Source organism: Falco punctatus (genome assembly GCF_963210335.1).
Source record: "Falco punctatus genome assembly, chromosome: Z".
Lineage (NCBI taxonomy): Eukaryota > Metazoa > Chordata > Aves > Falconiformes > Falconidae > Falco > Falco punctatus.
In genome coordinates, this window is record NC_137586.1 from 3,821,889 (window position 1) to 3,835,322 (window position 13,434).

The 13,434-nt window shown below is 43.6% G+C and overlaps 1 protein-coding gene across 2 annotated transcripts in view; it reads left to right on the plus strand.

Moving 5' to 3' along the window:
• Positions 1-4,909: 4,909 nt before the first annotated feature.
• Positions 4,910-13,434, plus strand: part of SMAD2 (SMAD family member 2) — a 52,616-nt gene continuing 44,091 nt past the window's right edge. The window contains exon 1 of one of the 2 annotated variants that reach the window (XM_080371625.1): positions 4,910-5,004. The gene's annotated coding sequence lies outside the window, so the exon portion shown is untranslated. The remainder of the gene's footprint in view (positions 5,005-13,434) is intronic. The other variant, XM_080371624.1, reaches the window with a different exon arrangement.

Consider the following 13,434-nt stretch of genomic DNA (forward strand, 5'->3'; position numbering starts at 1 on the left):
TGATGTCAGGGGGCTAGTATGAAATTGAGTTCACCGAGCTTATTATATCCATGATTGCATCTGAGCTACCAAGCTCCTCAGATGGACCCAGGTCTTCGGGATTTTCCTGTCGTGAGATCTTACTGCCCGATTGCATGAATGTTCCTGATCCATTTCAGCACAAAGTCAAGCAATTTAATGCAGCAACAGAATTCAAAATTCAAGCGTTTGACTATGCCAAAGCTGTCTCTCCCAGCTCGCTCTGCTTTTGGTTACTCAGGGCAACTGGGTTTATGTGCAAATAGACACTAGGAATTAAGATAAGGTAGTTAAATCATTTACTCCTCAGAATTATACAGTGTAAATGAAGAATGTGAGCAGATATTTAGATATTCTTATGCTATGTATTACTTACAGGAGATGTCGCTTACAAGGATTACTGTCTAACTCCCTTCCATCTGATAAACATAATGTACTTTGTAACACAAACACTAACCAGTTTGTACTAGGATGGGTCAGAAAGGCGTATCTTTGCTTTTAGCGCATTATTTTGAATACTAGTTATTTCTTAAGTCCACTTTGACAAGGGTATAGGACAGACACAGCAGGCTTACATCAAAAGCTATCAATTCTTTTTGCACTGTGGGACCATTTCCTTTCCATTTTTTTGCTTTGCTTTGAAATCTCCTAACAGCCCAGTTTGAAATGACAGTGATTTATGTAATACTGGAAACATACTTCTGCATTTCAGAAGAAGTAGTGTACAGATTTGAGTTTCAACATTTCAGAGGAAACTCAATACTGGAAAGATAAATAGAAGAGCAGAAATATGAAATGCCTTTTTATGTATTTTGCTGTTACTCCCAGCCTTCAGTCACAGTGTTTTTTAAAGTTTGAGGAGTACTTGGCCCTTTGCACAAATTTAATCTACTACATGATGGTATGACTGAGTAGAAGTTTCTATTTATTTTGGAAATTTTATGCCTTGTGCAACAGCTTTCTTTTCATTTATGATATTGAAGCTCTCCTCCAGTCACTTTAATGTAACGCCTGTTTGGCCAGGACTCCAGCAGTTAGTTGTCTAGAAAATCAACCGACATGCTGCTCATTATGTGATGGGAAAAGCAGAGTGGAGTTTCCTCTTTAACCTTCTTCAGGCTGGCACAAGAAGTGATACAGCATGAAGCTGCTTACAAACTTCATGAGATATAAGGAGAAGAGGTTTAGGCCTGTATTTAACACTCTGAGGCTGAGGGAGATATGATCTCAATCTCAGAGATTTTTCATGCTGTTACCTACAAGGGGGGAAGTTTTTCCAAGTGTTGGACTGTTTGCCCCTGTGGCAGGCACTCCTGCAATGAGATGGAAAGGCTGCTTTCATGCCATTTGGCCATGAAGTAATGTGGCATGAAAAGGAATCTGTCCCTTTCATAGTTTCCAGACCCAGCTTCTCTGTGCACCATTCTTTCATAATCTTTTGCAGATTTGTGGAAGATGAAAGTAAGTTTAGAGAAGAAATAACATGCTCAAATGGCATTTACAGTAAGCAGGGAAGAAGCACTGCAGTCACTGATGTAAGAGACAAAGCATTTACTGAAGTATATGCTAGTGCTTCAACAGAACAAGCTACGCAATCTGCGACCATTTAGCAGTGGTTCTCCATGGATTTATGGTCATTTTTGTCATACATTATTTCCTGTCTTGAATGTCCTGGCTCACCTTTTTATATTGGAACTCTGTTCAAAGCTCTTCCTTTTTCTTTTCTTTTTTTTCTTTTCTTTTTTTTTTTTCTTTTCCAGTTTAACAGATCATTTTGACATGTGGGTAATAATGACCTCAACACAAAAACTATCTACTCTGCCTCCAAGCCTTGCCTTCCTGGCATTGCACTTCACTCTTGTCTCTACCTTCACATAGTGATATCTGATAGTGTCGGGTCATTTAGAAATCCTAGGTGTCTTTGAAGTTATCTGATATTGGTGGTGTATTTCTTTTACCTCTTAGGGATCTGGGCACAGCCTTTGGGAAGTCAACATGTATTCTCTGTGGCATAGCGCAGCCAGCTGCTATTTCATCATGTTTTCTTTAGATCTTAGATTATTTCCCTTGTTCTTTCTAGCAGACAGGTGGCTGTGAAATACCACTGTGCTTTTCCTGTCTCTCTGTACAATAAAGCCATTTTGAGGATGTTGATCCCTCTGACCCATGTTAGCATACCTTGTGAGAGATGCTGACGCTCAGATTCAAACCCAAATGGGACTGTCAACCACCCCTACCCAACCGCTAACATCCAAAATGTGCTGAGCTATGCGGTTTAGTTAATAAGGCCTAGCAATATCCAGCTTTGGTATCAGGGACTGAGTTTTGCTGCTTGTTTTATCAAATGAAGTATTACTTCTGCAGTTGCAGGTGTGTGGCTAGGAGCCCTTTCTAGGGCAATATTAAAGCTGCAGACACACACTGCCTGGCTTCTCTACGGCAACCACGCTTCTCAGGTAACTTCTGGGCTCTGTGGTTTGCAGCCCTGATGCTGCTTTCTCCATTTGCTTTATTTCTACTGCTGCTTGCAGTTTCCTTTCCTAAAGAAAGGAGGTTTATGCAAACGTTGAGTTTTTTGTGTTCGGACTCTCCAGCTATAAGCTTGTCAACCTTTTGACCTATTTCAATCAAGCCTAACAGAGATACAGAACTTTTGGAAATACAAGGTCTGTCAAGTTTCAGGGCAAACAGGGGCTGCATTAGAAAAGAAAAACCTTGTTAGTGAGAAGAGAGTGCCGGGGAGAAAGGCAGAGAGAGCTCAGTCCTTATCAGCACTGTTTGGCTTCCTTCGCAGTAGAGAAATGGTGGGTGGCTGGCCAGCCAGTGTGCACATAGCCCTGAACCAGCCATAACGTGCTGCTCTGTGCCCAGACGGCAAGCCAGTAAAAGTAGGCTGGGGACATGGACGGGAGCTTTGGATATATCAGAAGTCAGCCTCACAGATAGAAAAGGAGAGGGGGCTGTGGATTTATTGCAGCAAAGAAGTGAAGGGAACATCTGACACAGATCCACAGAAAAAATTGAGCTTAATTAATTTGCTGTCCATAGAAAAAAAAAAATCCTCTCTGAATGCAGTGAAACCTCCACAAAGCAAGTGCTGTGCTGGCTGAATAGCCTGTATCTGTTTGCAGGTACAACATGCCTGGAACACCTCTTTATCTTTCAAAAACATGACGGTAATCTGTTAGCAGCTCTGCATTGTCTGCAGCAGGTGTCTTATCCATTTTACTTTTGTGTTTATTTCATGACCAGCCTGAATCTCAAACTGATGGAACTGGGGGAAAAAATACAAGAACAAGCCTGAATAAGCTACATGTCTGCTTCCAGCTGGGAAAATTCAAGCACAGACAAGGCAAGAGGGAGATTTCTGTGAATCCGCATCTATCATTCTGTCAGAAGGGCTAAATGATGGGAGGGGTGCCTCACCTGGCTCCTGAGAATACCAAGCCTGTTGAGATGGGACACGTGCCCAAGATGCTGAATCATAACACCTACGTCACCGGTGCAGAAACTGTTTCAGTCTGGAAGAAGAGCGTATCTCTGGAAAGCAAGCTGGTATGTTGGTGAGATGTGACCTCACATATCATAGAAGTAGCTTGGCAGTCAAGATATACGGAGTGGGGAATAAGGAAAAGAATCAAAAAGTGGAAGCGGAAAAACAGAGTATCTCCAACAGATGTACAGCAAACCAGGAACAGGCCTTTTCACCCAAAGAAATGCCGTTAAACTCCCATCTTGTGGCTTCCCACTTGTGCATCAGAACCTGCAGGGGCATCACCACAAGGAGCTCTGCAGGCAAAGCAGCCATGAGTTTCGTAGCCAAGAGGTCCCTGGCCGCCCAGTTGTGGGCAACTGGCTCTGATTTACTTGTGGTGAGCCTGGGCATTTACCTCGGTGCAGGAATTTGGTTATATTATTACACCATTACCACACCACAGGTGGTTAAAGCTGGAAAGTCTACTGAAGGCAGTTGCTATAAGAAAAAAAGCCAAACCAACAGGAGGGGAAAATTGTTCTCTGGAAGAGGCGCTGGATGTGAGGGGGCAGCCCCCAGCAGGCAGGGGGAGGCCAGGCAGCCTACAGGGCAGCCCTCCCTCAGCCTCACACCTCAGGGTCCACCAGGATGGCAGCAGCTCCTCAGGACCCGTCCTGGAGCTGTTGTGCCATCACAGGAGATGGAGCCTTGGGCAGTTTAACTCTGGCTCAGGCTGAGATCAGAGAAGCAGGGCCATGCTGACCGCACTAGGGCTGTGGGGACACAGCGGCCTCGTGTCCCCTGAGGGGCCACCATGGCCTGAGGGAAGGGGCTTCACCCTTTGCCCAAGGAGCATTTAAACTTTGATTTAGTTACGCTTTATTGGCTGCTCGAGGACAGCAGGCCGGCGGTATATCCTTGCCGGACCCGCCACAGTGCCTGAGGTAATTTCTGGCGGGAAGGAGCGCACTACTTTTTCTCAGCTCCCACCCGGGCCCAGCGCGGAAGGTCATGGCAGCCGTCAGCTGTGAGCGCTCACATTGCCAGTGCGGCTGCGCACCTGCGGGTCACTCAAACCTCCGCTCCGAGTCTCCTTTCCCGATCAACCGCCCCTAGCGGGCGTGTGGAGCCAGGAGTGACAGTCGGCGCGGCTAATGAGCGGCGCCGCCCCGCCCCCGCCGCGCGGGGCAGGCAGCACCACCCACCCGGCTTCGGCTCCTTTCGCCTCCCGTCTTTTTTTTTATTTCTCTCGCTGTATTTTTTTTTTTCCGCCGCCGGCAGTCGATTGGTGGCTCAATCCGCCAATCGACGGCTCGGGCCGGGCCTCGGCTCCCGTTACCCAATCCTCACCAGACGTTTCTGCAGTGACGGGGGGCCGAGCCAATGTGCCGTCTTCCCACCCACTGCCGGGGGCGGGGCAGAATGGGAGCCAATGGGCGCGGGGAGGGCGGGCGCGCAGGGGAAGGCAGCGCTGAGGGAGGAGAGCGGCCGCGCAGCTCGCTGAGGAAGAGGTCGGTCTTGGGGCGGTTTCGGCGGGCGGCCAGGCTGCGCCGCGGGAGGGGAGCACCGGGTGGCCGCTCCTCGGGAAGGGGCGCCCCGCCGGCTGTGTACGGGCTGGGAGGGGTGGGACGGGCCTGGTCCCGGCGGGGGACGGGCGCGCCTCCCCACGCCCTCCTCCCCCTTTGTTGTGGGACGCGGCCGGCGCTGAGGGCGGTGGGCGGCCTCGGTGGGCCCCGGCGGCTTTCCGGGCCTGGGGGGCCGCCTGTGCCGGCGGGGGGGAACAGCCGCGTGGGGCGGGGGGCGGCTCCTGCCGGCCGGTCGCTGGGGCTGCGGGAGGGGAAGCGGGGTTGGGGGGAGGGAGATCGCTGTCACACCCCCCACCCGCCCTCCACGCGCCGCAGTAGCCCCTGACGCGGGGCGCGTAGGGCTGGGAAGGGCCGTCTTGTGCTCTCCGGCCTGTGTATGGGGGGTGACGGGAGGGGGGGACACCCACAAAAGTTCTGCCTCTCCTTCCTGTCCCCCTCCCTCTCTGCCCGGTCTTTTTTTTCTTGCAGAGATTAAGAGTGCAAAACTTCGTGCCGGGGTGGTGGAGAAAGTTAGGAGCAAGTTACACAGGAGTGTTTAGGATTGCAAGGCTTTGCTTCAGCCAGTGCCCTTTTGTCTGTTCCTCTCCTAGTCCAGAGCCATGGATGTGAAATGCACACTGCCTACACCAGAAATGCAAATTGAGATCAGTGGTTTTCTTCATGGCATTAGTTTTAATGCTGTAGCTATCAATGCATTGTAAGATGTAAACAATCTGTTAAGTGTTTCATCTACCTAGATAAGCACAGGGGAGAAGCTGTGTTGTTATAATAGCAAGTAGTTGGTGTTACTGCACAGTTGTCGAGCTCCTATTTGTAAATTTTTGTGGGGAGTGGAGAGGAAGAGAAGTGTGACACAGTATGATCTTTCAGTCTTCACTCAGGGGAAATAAAAGGAGAAAAAAAAATGGATGAGTGAAGAGCCCTTGTGATAGTCTTGGAGAGCTGTTGAATTGAACAGCTGGGATTCAGACTGCAGCCTAGTCTCATGTCTTTTTTGTTGTCCGCCACAGTTTTTTGACTAAAAAAATCCCAATCGCATGTATGTTGTGTTCTTTTCAAATACTTTAGAAACAAGTGGATGGCATGAAGAAAAAGTTGTTTGCTGGATTTACCAGACAAGTATTTCTGAAAATGCTGCTAGCAAATGCTGCAACCTGTATATATTGCTTGTGGAGCTCATGTTATCACAGTTCATGGTTATAAACGAGACAGATTCCATCTGTAGCAAGAAGTTTATAATGACAGCTTATTAGGAGACCGCACATAACAGCAGGTTTGCCTGTTCTTAAGTGTTCCTCTCTTAGCCTGGAGAGCTGTACTTTCAGACTGATTCATGACATTATTTCTGTGGGGGCTGGACTCTGCAGTGAGAGACTGATTAGTCTTTGCTCTGTTCTCCATGGGAGGGGGGAACCCACCCTCTTGTTGTTAAGGTGAAAGACTTCTCTTAGCAGAACAGGGCTGCTGTTCAGACTTTCCTATGCTTTATCACCGTGTTGGAGTTCCGCATGGTGTGTGAGTAGATTATTTGTGTGTTTGTTCCGAGTTGTAGCTTTAAAACTTGCAGTGTTTACAAACTAGTGAATGGGTGTGTGTGTAAGAATGTAAGTAAAGAGAATTTTGAAGTCCCTTCCCCCCATTTGCTTAGCACTATCATGATGAAAGGTAGTGTTAGTTAGAAATGCCTTTAAAAAGAGTAAGGGGAAGATCTCATTTAAGGTGATTTAAACTTAATTCAAAGATGAGTCTAAGCACATATTTAACAATATATTGGGATGTTTAATAGAGTAACCTGGTAGTTGATTGTTGTTCTGCAGTTGTGTGGCTCAGACTCAGACTGCACTGACAGTCAGAGAAGCGAACAAAAGTGTTTGAAGATCCAGTTTTCTTTATGAAAGAAGCTGGGCGGGTGTAATGTAATCTTGGAGAAGAATTTGTCAACTTTCCTGAGGTTCTGTTTGATGATAAAAAGAAGAACGCAATTGAAAAAAATGAGGTTAAAAAAATTGGTCTCTTAACTGATCTTTTCTTTTCCTCCACACAGAATCTAGATTCACAAAATCAGACAAGCTTGAATTACACAGTGAATCTCCAAATGAAAGGCCCTCCTGGGTCCTCCCATCTTCCTGTTCCACTTGATCTTTCAGAAGTGTTGAGCACCAGTTGATATAATTGAGTTTATTGGAGCTCAAAAAAAATCTGCTACTAAGAGGAACCTTAAAAAAACAAAACTTTTTTCCATCTCTCTAATCCATTTCCCACAAGTACTGGGAGAACAGGCTTTGTAGTAGGTTCTGGATAACAATGAATCTGACCTCTGCTTGAGACTGAAGAGAATTCCTAAGTTGTATTTATATAAAGTACGCAAAGTTTTAATTATTATGAAAAGTATTCTAGTGTTTTCAAATTTATTCAATGCTGCCTTAATGATTGTGCATGTAAATGCCCTGTAATTGAAAGCATCCATTTATGGGCCTGACTTGCTAAGTGAGCTGTAAATTCTGCTTTTCAGATTGGATTTAATGACTTTTATCATAAAGCCATAAACTGGTTGTGAACTGTGCTGAGAGACAAACAATACCTAAGCTTACTTTGCCAAAATATTTGTAATTGTTGATTTGTTAAACTGAATTGCTGCAGGTCATGCGATGGGATTAGTTTTTTGTAATAGAATGGAGAGTACAGGCAGCCCTATGTTCAATACTCTCTGGGCTAGAAGAAATTGGCTACTGCAGAAAACCTTCCTAAACATTGCTCCACTTCTAGCAGAGAAACTGCATTACAAATAGTAAGGCTTTGTTCCAGATGAACTTTTATTATGATGATACGTGTTTGACAGCCATAGTGTGAAGTAAGACCAAGAAGAGACTGCGAGGGAGAAGTTCCTGGGTCTCCTATCAGTTTAGTCTGGGGCTCAAGCTAGATTTAATTACAATGGAGCAATATGAGCTTACCGTCAGACAATCTGGTGCAGCATCAGCTCTGCTTATCAAGGAGCTGTGGGGGCTGGCCTGTTTGAAGAACATTTAACTTAAGGCCTGTATTGAAAATGAACTTGCAATAACTACTTGCTAAATGCAATTGTTTGTGGCTTAACAAAGTGGAGAAGCTGCTGAGCCATACAAGTAAAAATAAGAAGGTACCTCATAACCAGTACCGTGACTGTTCCTGTCAAATTTAGCCCAGTATTTATTTTCTAAAGTGACGAAACTGTTATTTGTTACATATGGAAAACTAGTCAAAACAGATGAGGTGAGAAGAACTTAGAAGTGCTGTGGTTTGGAGTGGTTATTTGGTGCTTTTGTGGAGCTATTAAGGCCTTTTAGTTTTAAGGAGCAGTACTGTGAGGTTGTTCATAATAGTAAGTGGAAGAAGTTTCGTGCTTTGCAGAGACAGGTGGATTGGCTGACTGCAGTTGTAGTAATTTTCCTCTTGCAATTCTAGGGGAGTTGCTAAAATACGTTGTTCCTATTAGTAGCTTAATCGAAGGTCAGCAAAATTACTATCTCTTCTTTTTCATGTCTCCAGTTGCATGCCATTTTAGTGTACTATGAATGCCTGTGTACTAATTTTCTAATAGGACTATAGCTTTTCATTACTACATTTGTCTGTAATTTGCAGCAGTCCTTAGTAATTGAAGAAAACCCCAGCTTCTGAAGCTTTCATAACAACATGATCGTGCTTAATTTAGTCCTGGGTATGAGAAATATGAGTTTTCTCATTTGATTCATTATCAAACTTCACAAAGTGAGTGAGAGGGAAAAAGTGTACTTTCAAAGTGGGTGGGTAATTGTTTTCAGTGAGCTATATAAAGATACTACTGTTATGCAGTTTCAAGATGCATTGCAATACCAGATAATAATAAACTTAATTAATGTGTAAATTGAGTCTCTATGTAGGCATGTTTCAAATTCTCATTCTAAAGCTGACCCAGAGGAAGAATTTTCTTTGCTTCTGCTCCCTCCCCCGTGGATCACAAGCAACCTGCCTTGAACTTCATCAGCTCATGTCAAAGCTGAACCAGGACCTTGGCTTTACTTCTTGGAGCTTTGGCCTGTGAGCTGGCCAGATGGAGCTGTGGGCCAGATGGAGCCCCTTGGGAGGGAGCTTGTTAGAGTCACTCCCCACTGCTGGCCTAATTGGCTGAAAAGCTGAACTGGGAGGTGGATCTGAGGGCATTGCTCAGTAGGGCTGGATTCCCCTTCCTCCAACTCTCCACCCCCACCTTCCCCAAAGCAAAAAATCTCAAACACTCCAAGAACAGTAAGGGAATATCTGAAGCTGTCCTACTCTGACCTGAATATGAGGAGAGAGGGATAGGCACCATCTCACTTTCTCATGTGCTTCTTCTTCAGAAAAGTATGTATGTGGCAGTAGGTTTGAGCTTCTCCAGTATGACAAAACAAGGTGTCTCATATGCATTTGTAGGGGAAGAAAGAATTAGCCCTCCTGGAACCTCAAAAGGCAGTTTTTTGAGGGGTTGCAGGTGCAGTAGAAGTAGTGAAATGTCTTCTCGTGTCTGCTCCACTGAGTGATTTAACTAGAGTGTATTCTATCTGAAAGGGAAAAGACTGGCTTTGATTTTCATTTTGAGCTTCATAGAGACTTCAGGTTTCCTGCAAGTTGAGGTTATTAATGTTGGGGAGAACTTTCTCAGATTCTGCTGAGAATAAACTATCTCCTTCTTGTTTGGAACTACACAGGCTAAAGGATCCAGAAGCAGGTCATAAATTAGTTTTGTTTTGCTTCTGTTCAATGCAAGATTAAATACTTATTCTATCGTTTCTCTTAAGTCTTAATGACTTTGGCTTAATGTAGGAGGCATATGCAGTACTGCATAAGCTATGCCCTTTAGAACTTCAACTCTCAGTATTCTTTAACGTAACATAAGGTCTTGATGCTGCCTTAAATAGTCTCTGCTTCAATTAATGATGCCTTATTGTGAGGTCGGTACTATCACAGGGGCACGTGTGGAGGCAAAGCGTGGATAGTCTCTCATCTTCTAAAAGATTTGAAACATTATGCATTTGGTGAAATTGATAAAGAATCTTGTCCAAATTCCAGGATTAATGAAAAAAACATCGCCTTTGAAAATATCACAAAAATGGGAATAAAATAGGGAGGAAATGAGCTTGTAGACTTTCTCTCAAATACCACAAATTATTTTCCTCGATCGTCTTTCCTCAGAAGCTTAACTTCTGTCCTCTTTATTCCAGAAGAGCTCTTGCAAATGAAATTCCTCTAAGCCAGAATACCTCTAGTAAAACCATGAGAGATCAGATTTCTTTATTTCAAGTTTAAGATGAATAAGCAGACTGATATGAAATATGTTGCATAAGGCTTTAGAATAAATTAGCCAGAAATCACTTGATATTTTTGGTAGCACCAGTGTGTTTATAGTATGTTCCAGACACTCAGCAAAGGAAAATTTCCCTTGAAGATTTCAGTCTGCTAGCATGTTACTCTTAAGGTTTTCTTCATTTCTATGCTTAGTTATTGCTGGGATCTTGGGCTTAATATTTAATACTTGTTCCAGAGAACCACAGTAGAATGGAATAATAGCAGACATGACTCAAACTGTGACTTTAAAAGTTGCCAACTATGACACTGTTTGACCAGCTATAGAAACATGTGTGCATCAGGAAGCAGAGATACAGTACGGGGGCAGAGGTGAATCAAATACCACCAAAATTAGGCAATTTGTGAATTTTCCAGTGTTAATCTGTTGGGAATAACAGCACGTGCACCCTGTGTTCCATCAGTCTAAAGAAACACTCGTACCTCTCTGGGCAACAGAGTGAGTACTCCTTGAGTGTTCAGAGCTGCAGTTTTAAGGCACAATCCAGAGAAAGTGGAAGGGGATAAAACAGTGGAAGTCTTCTGCTAGGTATTGCACTGCTGCCTTGATAGTAATGGTTCAGCTACAGTTGAGCTCAGAAGGTGGTCTTGAAAATCTCCCTGCAATTACTTACAGAGTCTCAGGATGTTGCTGTGTGGTAGTGAAAATTGGGAATAGTACACAGGAAGAAAAAAGATCAGATTTGGGCTATGGCGTTGGGGCTCAATAGAAGAGAGTGAGTAAAGGAGAGACAGCACAAAGAGCAAGCGATGGCAAAGCATGCTTAAGGTCCTTAAAAACAAAGACCATAAATGAGTACTTAGTTTTTGGAGATGATTGGCTGTAGACTACAAGGAAATTACAAAAACTGTTGCATGGAAGAAGGGGCATTACATATTAGTGTGTATTTAACCTGTGGCCATTTTAGTAATGTGGAAATGTTTCTTGCAGTGTTGGCAAAGATTGTTTTCTGGTTGTGTTTAGGGGGGAAAAAGCATTTTATCATTTTTTTTTGTGGATGGAGAAAGTGTACAAGGAAAAAGATCAGAGGAGTATTTTTAGCAGGAGGCTAGTGTCAACAGTGACAGGGTGTGAGAGAACAATTCTTTAGGAACAAAGATCAAAACTCCTGGTATCAATTTGAAGGCAAGAGTTACAGGTTATGGAATGGGATTTGCTGGTCAAAACTGAGCTGCAACAGTGACTCCTAAACCTATTAGTATAAAGATGGTATCTGAGACTGTCTGAGGTGGATACAGTTAGAATCCAAAGGAAATGTAGGCCTCCTCACTTTTATTTGAGCTGCTGCCAGGTGTTCAGCAGCAGACATATACTGCCTGCCTTCCATCTCCAAATTCCTCATGAGGTGTAGATTTTTGTCTTTGTACTATTTTAATTATAATGTTGAGAGCTTTTAGGATATGACCAAAAAGATACATGGAAAGATAACTGCAGACTGATAAAATTTTTCTGTGGTCTTTAGGTCAGTCCTTATGCAGTATCTTCAAGTACTTGTAATTTAATTGAAGTAGTAAAGCTTTCAGGCTTGGCGTCTGCCCAGGGAAGCTTCCCAAACTGTATGAGCTGGTTCGGATGCTTGCTTTGTGACAAAAGGCTGATAGCCCTCTATTTGGGGGAGGCATGTGATTCAAATGTACGGAATCCTGAGGCTTGTGGATGAGATAGAATACAAACAGTTCTTCAGCAGAGCTTGCAGTGGTAGAATATGAGGGGCTTTCTGAAACTAGGAAGAGAATAAATTAAAATAACTAGAAGTACTTCTTCCAACAGTGGCCAGTTAGATTCTGGTGCTGTCTGCCACAAGAGGTTGTGGAGGCAGATTCAGAAAGTGGTTAGATGCATTTGTGGACAGCAGGTCCATAAATGGCTGCTAACGAGAATAGGTAGGAATGTAGCCTTCAATTTCCTGCTTTAACAGTTTAAGATGCTGAAGAATTATGAGGAGAATGAGCTACAAACTGCCAGGATCATGTGCTTTGAGTAGCGTGTCTTTTGCCACCTTTGGAGACATCTAGCCTAGTGCTAGATGCACCACTCTCTGACCCAGTAGAGTATTTCTTATTAATTTCTTTATTGCTGCTTTTTTCTTGCATAATGTGCATTTATCCAAATTGCTTATAGTTCAACCTAAACATGCCTTGCAATTTGCAGTGCCTCCTCCAGGCTGGGAGCAGAGTGCCACTTCTGCATAAATTAAGGTAGTTGAAATATTCTCCCATGAGTACTCATCACAATCAGCTGAAGTATTAAGCTGAATGAAGTCCTGTCCTACTTGTGTCACATTCTCTCTGCTCACCCTTTGAAAGATACGGGGCCACTACTGGAATAACTTAGTGAAATTCCTGCTGATTCTTCTGGCAAATGCCTGACATGGCAAAACAGTAGCTGGAAGGAAGAAGTTAGTTTAAGCCTCACAGACTTTTAGTCTGCAGCTGTGGTGTATGTTGTGTTGTGTGGTTTTTTTTTTTTTTTTTTTAAATAGCTGCTAAGCTGCAATAATCATTGTAATAAAGGGCTCTTTAAATTGTCCCTTTGCGGTATTTAGGTTGTTTTTTTAAAAAAATAATTTTCACAGGGATAGCAGGTCAGCCTGTGCTTTTTGACAACTTCTACAGAAGCTGGATGAGCCTATGTCTGTAATGGAACTGGTTAAAACTAAGTGTAATAGCTGGAAATTTCTGATTAGTTAGGTCTGTGCTTACAGTCTTGGAAACAAGAAAAGAAAGATTGTTTTTTGCATCTGATTATGTCAGCACAGTATGAGTGTTCAAATATAAAGAAAAACTGAAATGTATGGGGTTTCTGAATTCTTCCCTGCTGTAAGACTTAAATGGCTCAGTGTGGATTTGAAGCAGAAAGGAAAGTCTTAGTTAAAAAAAAAAAAAGCACCAGAGAATATAGGTAATGATATATAGATCAGTGTTACGTCTTAAGGGAGAGAATACTGCAAAATTGGACACATCATTACAAGTAGTATTGTAAAGTTGAAAAATTAG